This window comes from Cryptomeria japonica, chromosome 10 (assembly GCF_030272615.1).
Source record: "Cryptomeria japonica chromosome 10, Sugi_1.0, whole genome shotgun sequence".
NCBI lineage: Eukaryota > Viridiplantae > Streptophyta > Pinopsida > Cupressales > Cupressaceae > Cryptomeria > Cryptomeria japonica.
Genome location: NC_081414.1, coordinates 708,792,786 through 708,802,133, shown reverse-complemented (window position 1 = coordinate 708,802,133; position 9,348 = coordinate 708,792,786). Strand labels below are relative to the sequence as shown.

Here is a 9,348-nt window from a genome sequence, read left to right as displayed (position 1 = left end):
TCTCTACAATATTCTAACTCCACATCATCCTTAAAAAGTATGCAATGGTTACCTTCATCAAATTCCCAAATTTAAAATTTAAAATAAACAAATCTTAAACCTGACCAAGACTTGGTCATTAATTAAATACCAAGCATTTACCAACGATAAGTTCGATGCCAAAACATCATTTCTGCAATTTAAACCAGAAGTAGAAAAAACTAACATGGCTCTGATTATAATATTAACTTAAAAATGATCATAGCATTATATATCTGGTAGTAAGGAGGGGGCAAGGGATGTGTCAAATTTGCATCCATAATGCCTAGGTAATAACATTTACAAAATTTGTGGGTTTAATTTGTTGTGCAATTAATTGCAATCTATGCTGACAGACACAAGAATTCAAATTTGCATCCATAATGCCTCGGTGATAACATTTACAAAATTTATGGGTTTAATCTGTTGTGAAATTGCATGCAATCTATGCTGACGGACCCAAGAATTCAAACATCTGAACTTTATATTAGTACATCCACATTTACACGTGGTTTTGTTTTCATTACTTTTAAATTCATTAACCAACTTTGAATTTTGCTAACCACGTAGCATTATTAACAGGTGAAAAAATATGAAAATATGTTTGAATAATGCCGAAGTTCATATCCTAAAAGATAATATCCTCAACTACAACTAGACAATTTGTACAAACCATTGTTAACAGATTTCTTCTCTAAACTCCCCATAAGATGACGGAATGGTTAATAAAATTGAATGGAGAAACAAACCACACTTTGAACTTCAAAAGATTAAAAGACTATCCTAGAACGAAAGACTATACTGGAAAACCAAAATGCATCATTACCCTAATACGCATCATTGAGTGTCCTCTAGAGCTTTGTTCCAAGCCATTCGTAAAGGTCATACTTTAGAATTACCTGCGGGCTGCAGGCAATACAAAATTAATACTCATGCCATCTTGAAAAAGCAAGAAAGTGAAAAAAATGCTTATGATTCTTTGAAATTTGCACTTAGTAGAACCTTATCAAGTTTAGTAGACTGTAAAACACGCTAACTCAGATTGCATATCAATTCACTGATCTTCTCCTTCGGAAAAGAGGCTGCAGACATACCCAAAACTGGTCATAGAGAACTTAAACTTAGAACAACCCTTGCATTTTCCTTCACATGTGTTAAAGCTGACTTCATAATTATAGTAACAGTAATGCTGGAGCTATGGAGGTAAAAAAAAGCTGCAAGCATCGTCAAAAGCAGGGCCATTCACTCCAATGGCTCAGCATACCCAAGCATACATATTCTATGGTAGAACAACAATTTGACAATAAACCAAGAAACCAAGATGTATGCAATCCAATGCAATAGCTAGTCCAATTTTCTTCAAAAGATAAGTTCCGGGTTATAATTTCCTTCAGAAGTTGAAGGAATCTCCAAAATATGAGAGTGCAAGGTTCAATCCACCATGGGGGCAATCCAATACAGAAATTGGACCAATTTTCTCAAATGGTTAGGTACCTAGGCCAATTTGCCTTACAGGTAAAGTAACCTGCAAAATATGATAGCATGATGAGGGTATTAGGCTCGCTTTGACAGTGTCCAAACAAAAGCTTTCTTTCAGAAAACCATTCAATGCCCAATTCAAATAAAGTATTCAAATTCTTGAGAGAAACAAACTTTTAAGAAGGAATGGCATAGAGAACCAGACAATCATCTTGTATAGATATTTCAACAGATTTTCTATCAATGATCAATGAACATCAATCTGAATAGATCTCGGTAAGTTAGCAGACAAACACCTACCTCAAACATTATGCAGTAGGAAACTACAGGGAAATTCAAACCCCATCCATACAATCTAAACTTAAAAGAAAACTTATCACATTTTGAAGTATCATTAAGTGAGAATTTCTGCATAAGTTTTTCTTTACTGAATTTTGGGCATAAGTTATTACTTATTTAACTCTTATTGTGAAGGTTGTGCTGATCAGGAGTACCAATGGCTGATCGCTGCTGGGTGAGAGTCGGTTCATGCACCAAATACTAAGCGTTACAGAAATGCAGAGCATGCAATTTTTTTGCTTTTAATCTTTTTCTAATAAAATTTGTTCTTTGGATGCTAAGGAAAACCATGATTGAAGAAGAAAACATCATACATTAGATATATTGGATGCGTCTATTCTGGTTCCAAAACAATAGTATGGATTGACTAACACGCGTGTTTGTCGCGCGTTTTACACCGTCAATTTTGCAATTAACGGCTGAGATTGACTAACATGTCGCTAACACGCCGTACAAAAGAACCATTTTGGAACCAGACTAGACGCAGCCAGATATATTTACAGATTTAATACTTTAGAACATTTTAAAATCTGCCAAAAATCTCTCTATACATGTGATACAGTCTTCCAAAAGAAATTATTGTATTTTAGGGCAAAAATGCATAAATACAACAGCCATCAATTTTAGCCAACATATCTATATATACAAGAATACTTAGCATGTGTATCCATGCACATTCATTCATGCTGAAGTATAGGACACAAAGATGTGCATGTAGCCACAATCAGAGACACATATTTACACCCCTGTGCATCAGCTATGCATGGGCTTTAATTTTTGAAGCATTAAACCCTAAACCCTAAACCTTACATCAAATGATGAGAATTTTTGGCATAATCAAATTCTAAATGATTATAACTAGTATATCTATATTTAAAAAATATAGGTAAATTATGTCAAGAGATATCTTATAATAGAAGGAAATCTGACAATTGCTACAATATTAGTAGCATACAAGAGTTTCAAAAATATGGATAATAATAGAGTTGCTTAAGTATGTACCAGCATTATCTAAGATGACAGCATGAACCTGGAATTTAGAATCATCAGATACTCACAATGCCACTTGATTTTATTGATTGTTCCATTTTAAATATTATGCCACTCTTCCACAATCATTTGAATGTAATGGTTTCATATAGTTGGAGACAAGTGGCGAGGGTTGTGTTTTATTTGGAGTATTAAAATAACATCTCCACAAAAACCAAAAGATGGCATATTTCATGCATTTACCCATCATTTGCATGTCAAATTGTTTCAATATTGAATTTTTGTGTACGGACATTTTGATGTCATTGTAGATGCCTCTCGACATAATAAATATGTATTTAGGATACCTTTCTCGGCCTTTTGGTTAAGATCAAATGTCGTATCTGTCCTTATCAGTTTAATATCTGATACGTGGTTCGATGGACCACACTTCTTAAAAATAAATAAATAGGTATTTAGTCTTTAATGCTGCTTCTTTACTCACAAATTCTCTCGGTGTGTGTATATATATGTATATACATGTACATATATATACATATAAATGTATATACTTACATGTACATGTACATCTACATGTATGTACATATACATTTATACATGTATGTATATACTTATATGTACATATACATGTACATGTACATGTAAATATACATTTATACATATACAATGTGCATGCACAGACATATATATACACCGTCGATTCTGCAATAAACAGTTGCGATTGACTAACACATCGCTATCACGCTGTACGAAAGGTCTGTTTTGAAGCCAGAATAGCTTCGGCCTATATATACACCTGCTGCAGGGCATTTGTGTTAATAACAAAGTCCATGTTGTAGGCACCTAGATGGTGCTGAGTTCAAATCTTCTATAATACAATATATATATTTTGTAGGAAAAGAGTGCCAGTTACCACCCATGTTCCAATTACCGTTCACTCCTTGCTCACCCAACCCCCCAACTACTAACTTTAAAGAAACCAAAAAAAATGATAACTAAAAGTCCATTAATAAATTTCACATGTACCAATAGCCGCCCACTTGCAACCCCAATAGTTAGAATTTGTAGACATTAATTGAAGTTGTGCAACTTAAATGGTACCCATACCGCACGACTGCTGGGGCATTTGTGCATAAGTATTGGCAATTTCTGAGGCGGTTGTAGTGCACAGTTATTGGAGCATCTTTTAAGTAGGTATTGGGCAACACTTTGAAATGACCACTTTTTACCCCTGCGTGCATAACAGATCCCACAACACGCATTGTTATTACCCAAAAGCCTAAACAATAGCTATAAACAGTTAAGTTACATTCAGAGACAACAAAAAAAAATGTCAAAATCCGATGTACCGCTTAGGATCTGTGGGTGCACAAAGTTAGCTATAACAGCTACTGGTATGCTTCCCTTATATACACCCACAAATTTTCTCCATTGATATACATATGTGTATATGTATAGACATATATGCACATACACCAATTACCAGGCAATATATGGGATGTATATTCATTCTAGACAGCTTGGGGTATATGTATAGATATATAATATATACATATACATATACAAATATACATACACACATATACATATACAAATATACATACGCAGTATTGTTTAGGATCTGTGGGTGCGCAAAGTTAGCTATAACGACTACTGGTACACTTCCCCTATAAACACTCACAAATTATCTCCTTATATATACATATGTGTATATGTATAGACATATATGCACACATACACCAATTACCAGGCAATATATAGGATGTATATTCATTCTAGACAGCTTGGAGTGTATGTATAAATATATTATATACATAAATATACGCATATACGTATACAAATATGTATACACATACATATACATATACACATATACACTCACAAATTCTCTCTTTATATGTGTATATGTATAGATACATATGCACACATATACACCCACAAAACCCTCTCTTTACATATGTATATGTATAAATATATATGCACATATACACCCACAAATTCTTTCTTTATATGTGTATATGTATAGATATATATTAACACATATACACCAATTACCAAGCAATATATAGGTTGTATGTTCACTTTAGACAGCTTGCGGTAGATGTATACATATACATACACCTGTGTTGCACCAATTACCAGTCAATATACAATATAAATTCATTCTAGACAGCTTGGAGTGCATGGATACCTAGACGGCTTTTTTCAGATGTTGTCATTGCAACTGCCCTAGTAGACATGTACACAAAATAGGGAAGCATAGACAAGGCGCATGAACTGATTGCCAGAATGCCTCAAAAGAGATGCCATCTCATGGAATGCAATGATTGCACAATATGCACAAAGTACATTCATTAATAAGGCTTTAGAAACTTTCAAGCAAATGCAATTGGTAGGTGTAAAGTCAAATTCTACAACTTTTTTTAGCATCTTTCTGCTTGTGTCAAAATGAGAGTTTTTGAACGGTCGGTCTTAAACTACACACATCAAGCAACATATTAAGTCTAGAGAATGTTAGTCAATTCTGAGTGTTTAACACTTTTAGTCTAGAAGTGTATTCTTAGTATGACCACACACCTTAAGCAACATATTAAGTCTAGAAAATGTTAGTCAACTCTGAGTGTTTAACACTTTTAAGCATAGAAGTGTAAGCTTACTGTCTGATTTTAAGTCATTCCCTTTGAAACAGGACATGAACATCCATCAAAAGCATAAAGTATGCAAGTGCCCTGATAGACATGCATGCAAAATGTGGAAAGCATAGACAAGGTATGTGAACTATTTGGTAAAATGCCTCACAGAAATGTGGTCTCAAGAAATGCCATCATTGTAGAATATGTTCAAAATGAATTTGTTGAAAAAGCCTTTGGAAAATTTTAAGCAAATGCATCTGGAAAGTGTAAGGCCCGACTCAACCTTCACCTGCATCCTCCCTACCTGTACTCAAAATTGGAGCTTTGGAAGAGGGTTTGAACATCCATCAAAGCATGATTGAAAGGGGATCCTTGTCAGAAATTGTAGTTGCAAGTGTCACTTCCGATCACCACAGCCTTCACAAATACTTATGTACGAAATTCAATAAAGAAGAATTTACGCACAAATTCTCCCTTGAATGCTTTCAAATTGTGATTAATTTTCTTTGGATAAAATTTGAAGAACCTTGGAATTTTCCATGGCGTTCATTAAAGTGGTTCGTATTTCTAAACACGTAAGGTGCAGATTCATTTATGATAGCTTGGAGTGTATGTATGTCATCTCATACAATATGTTTGAAAAGAAATTTGGGCAACTTTAAGAAATTCTTATAAACATATATGCATATGTATATCTACATACATTGACATACATACATTTTTAAATATATATATATATAAATACTTTGAATATGTACATGTGTATACATGCATATTTAAGAATTAAAATATTTTGTCAAACATATGTATAGGGCAGTGTACATGCACTCAAGTTCTTTGAAATGAATCTGCACCTTATATGTTCTGAATTTGGAGCCACTTTAGCAAGCACCTTTGCAATTCAGTTTTGTATCCATTTTGAGGGAATGTTTTGATTAGCCAATAGGCTATAGAGGAAGAGCACCAATAGATAGCATAGTTCCAATAACCTTCACCTTATTGTCATGTTGACCTCCCAATAGCCGTCATAGTGAAAACACCATTAATAAATTTATTTTGTACCAATAACCGATCATTTTTTGTAATTTTTTTGTTCATAATTGGCCCATTTGTGCACCACTATTGGGACATTTGTCAACAAGAACTAGCGATTTTGAGTTGACGGTTACTAGAACATCTTTAGTTAGGTATCAGGCAACACTTTGAAATGTGTACCTTTTGACCTTTGTGCGCATAACTAATTCCACAGCATGCATCGTTACTACCCAGAAGCCAGACCAATAGCTATAAGCAGTTAAGTCGCATACGAAGACAACTAAAAAAATTTAAAAAAATCCAATATACCGTTTAGGATCTATGGGTGCACGAAGTTAGCTATGATGGCTACGGGTGCTCTTCCCCTACTTTGAAGCAGCTTTCACCAAGAAAGTTGTCTCATACTGAAAAAAACTTCCAAACAGTTGAAACATTCCTTGCCTCATGCCTGAAAACAAATTTCAACTCGACAGCCAATATTCTCATTTAAAAAGCAGTAGTAGCTCTAAAACCACAATATTTTTAGATCTACTTTTCATTTATTGTAAAAAGATTGATGCAGCAGCTTAGGGAGACTGATTTTGGTTTGTCTCATTTTTTAGCAAATTCTGTTTTGGTAGGGTTTCATAATATTTTTTCTGCAAATTGTGTCCATTTTTTCTCATCGACATCGTTGACAACACGACACAATTTTGTGCAGAATCTTGAAATAAATCATTTGCCATGATTTCAGTGAAATTTTTTGGGAATCTGTGCACAGCCAGATCACATTTTGTTGTGTTTTATTTCATTCCAAAACACATGTCTGATACTTCAACAAAAACAGGGGTGGCACATTTGAGAGATCATCTTCCCACAGATGAATAGAATTAACATCTCTGCTTTTACATCAATTTGCAATAATTTAACATCCTTCTAGAAGTAATTCTATCCTTAAAGTATCAGATTTCTGAAAGTGCAAAGAAGAATTCTCTCTAAACTGCAAAGAAGGTTTCTGTGGCATTTGTCTCGTGGTCTCCAATCATCCAGATTTCTTCTAGTATTGTTTTCCATTCCAAGGCACACAAAGAGTCTCCTATAATATGCTTTTATGCACCCCTAAAAGGTTTAATCTGATTTCCCTAGAAACATCTTAAGCCTGCAGATGATGAAGGAAGAGTGAAAGGAGGAAAAAGGTGTTGTAGGCGATTTCAGGACGAAACATTCAAGCTATAGAAGCAGAGGATAGAGAAGTCGAAAGTCGATGCTACAAATAGAAAAAAGAGGGGAGAAGTAAGTGAGACATTTAAGCTGTAGGCATACAAGCTGTAGGAACACAGGTAACAAAATTTAAGTCAAGCGGCATCCCAACTGGAAAAGCATCTCATAAGAAGCAGTAACCCTACTAGCCGTAAGAGTTGAGGCCCTTCACCAACCAGGATAACATAATCTAAGAGAATAACAGGTTACATAATCTAAAAGTCACTTGTAAACGACAAAGCAGCGAGGAAGCAACCCAGGGGGAGACTGGCGATGCCTAAGTTTACAAAGGTATTTTAATTTAAATTGAATAGATTTAAGAATGCCTGCTAACTACAAGAAATACTATTTACTCCGGTATTAATGTGCTTTAACTTATTCTGAAATCAAATGCATAAACAGAATGCAATCCTCATTTCAGTCATGAGATATATTGAGAATATATATAATGATACACGCACGGCATGAATGGTGAACGGAATAGAAAACGAATTTGTTAAGACACTGACAAGATTCATAGCCTAAGCAAGGATTTTTATAAAAATCTTTACCTGTCACTCATGTACGCTGAACCAGTTCTGCTCTTTACAGTAACACCATAGCGTTAACAACACCGAAAAATGTCACAATTGTGACTCTTTCTATGATGGGTTCTGTTAAAAAAAAATAATTAAAATTAAATAAAGCCAAATTTAATTTTCGCTTAAAGCAGAAAAATTCCCAATATTGGAAAAAAAAAAAACAATGGTGAGACAAAACAATTTAACATCTCTGCGATAGGCATTATACTTCAAAAATAAAATTACAAAAAAGTAGGCCTGTTAGAAAATACCTTGGAAGGCGACATTTACTGCAAAATTTCCCCGACACCGATGGTAAAAGGAATGGTGGTTTAACATCCATTGCCTTGAAATGAAAGGGTTTGCATTGCAATAGGTAGGGCACGGTGTAACAGCTTGAAACTGGTAGTACCAATTGCTCGAAGGCTCGCCCCTTCTTAGTTAACACAATGCCACTGGTAAAAGCCATTAAGAGTCACCAGCCATTGAGTAACAATTAAAGGGTTTTAATTAAACTAGCTCACAAAGCATAAAAAAAGAAATTGTCTTCACACTTCTGATATTTCCTTGCTCTTCTTCCATTAACGCCATTGCCAATTCCTTCAGAAGAAACCGGCTTGAAAAAGCAAAGAAAATAGGGCGCACACACAGACGCTAGCTATTTTACCTTGCAGCCAAAATCCCTAAAGTAAAGGTAAAATTAATTGTGTACAGGCTGTAATTGGTACGGTTTTTATTGTTATGAATGATCAACCCCTAATTGAGTTAATTATGAGGCTACCGACCCAATGGATCTGGCTGCTTTTAAGGTTCACATAATTAAACGGTATTCCATATACAACGATTAGAGGGCTTAAAAATTAAAAAAAATAAAAAACAAAAAAAATCTCTATTTGATTGGGCTGTAGCTATTCTAGGTCCAAAACAGCATGTCATGTCATGATGTGGTTCCAAAATTGCATGCTCTTGCATGATACCATGAGATCCATGTTTGGGACCCACCATCGAGCCTCTGATGACGTAGAGTAATATTGTCATTTTGCGGTTGACAGAAA

The 9,348-nt window shown here is 34.6% G+C and overlaps 1 long non-coding RNA gene and 1 pseudogene across 1 annotated transcript; one reads left to right on the top strand and one right to left on the bottom strand.

The window, feature by feature from the left end:
• Nucleotides 1-530: 530 nt before the first annotated feature.
• On the bottom strand, nt 531-9,063 carry LOC131029304 (uncharacterized). The gene is made up of 4 exons (XR_009102748.2): nt 8,566-9,063; nt 8,285-8,386; nt 1,021-1,543; nt 531-924 (listed from the first exon to the last, which is right to left on the bottom strand). It is a non-coding gene; the product is annotated as an uncharacterized LOC131029304 (long non-coding RNA).
• Nucleotides 3,170-3,342, top strand: LOC131029321 (U2 spliceosomal RNA; annotated as a pseudogene).
• Nucleotides 9,064-9,348: the final 285 nt, after the last annotated feature.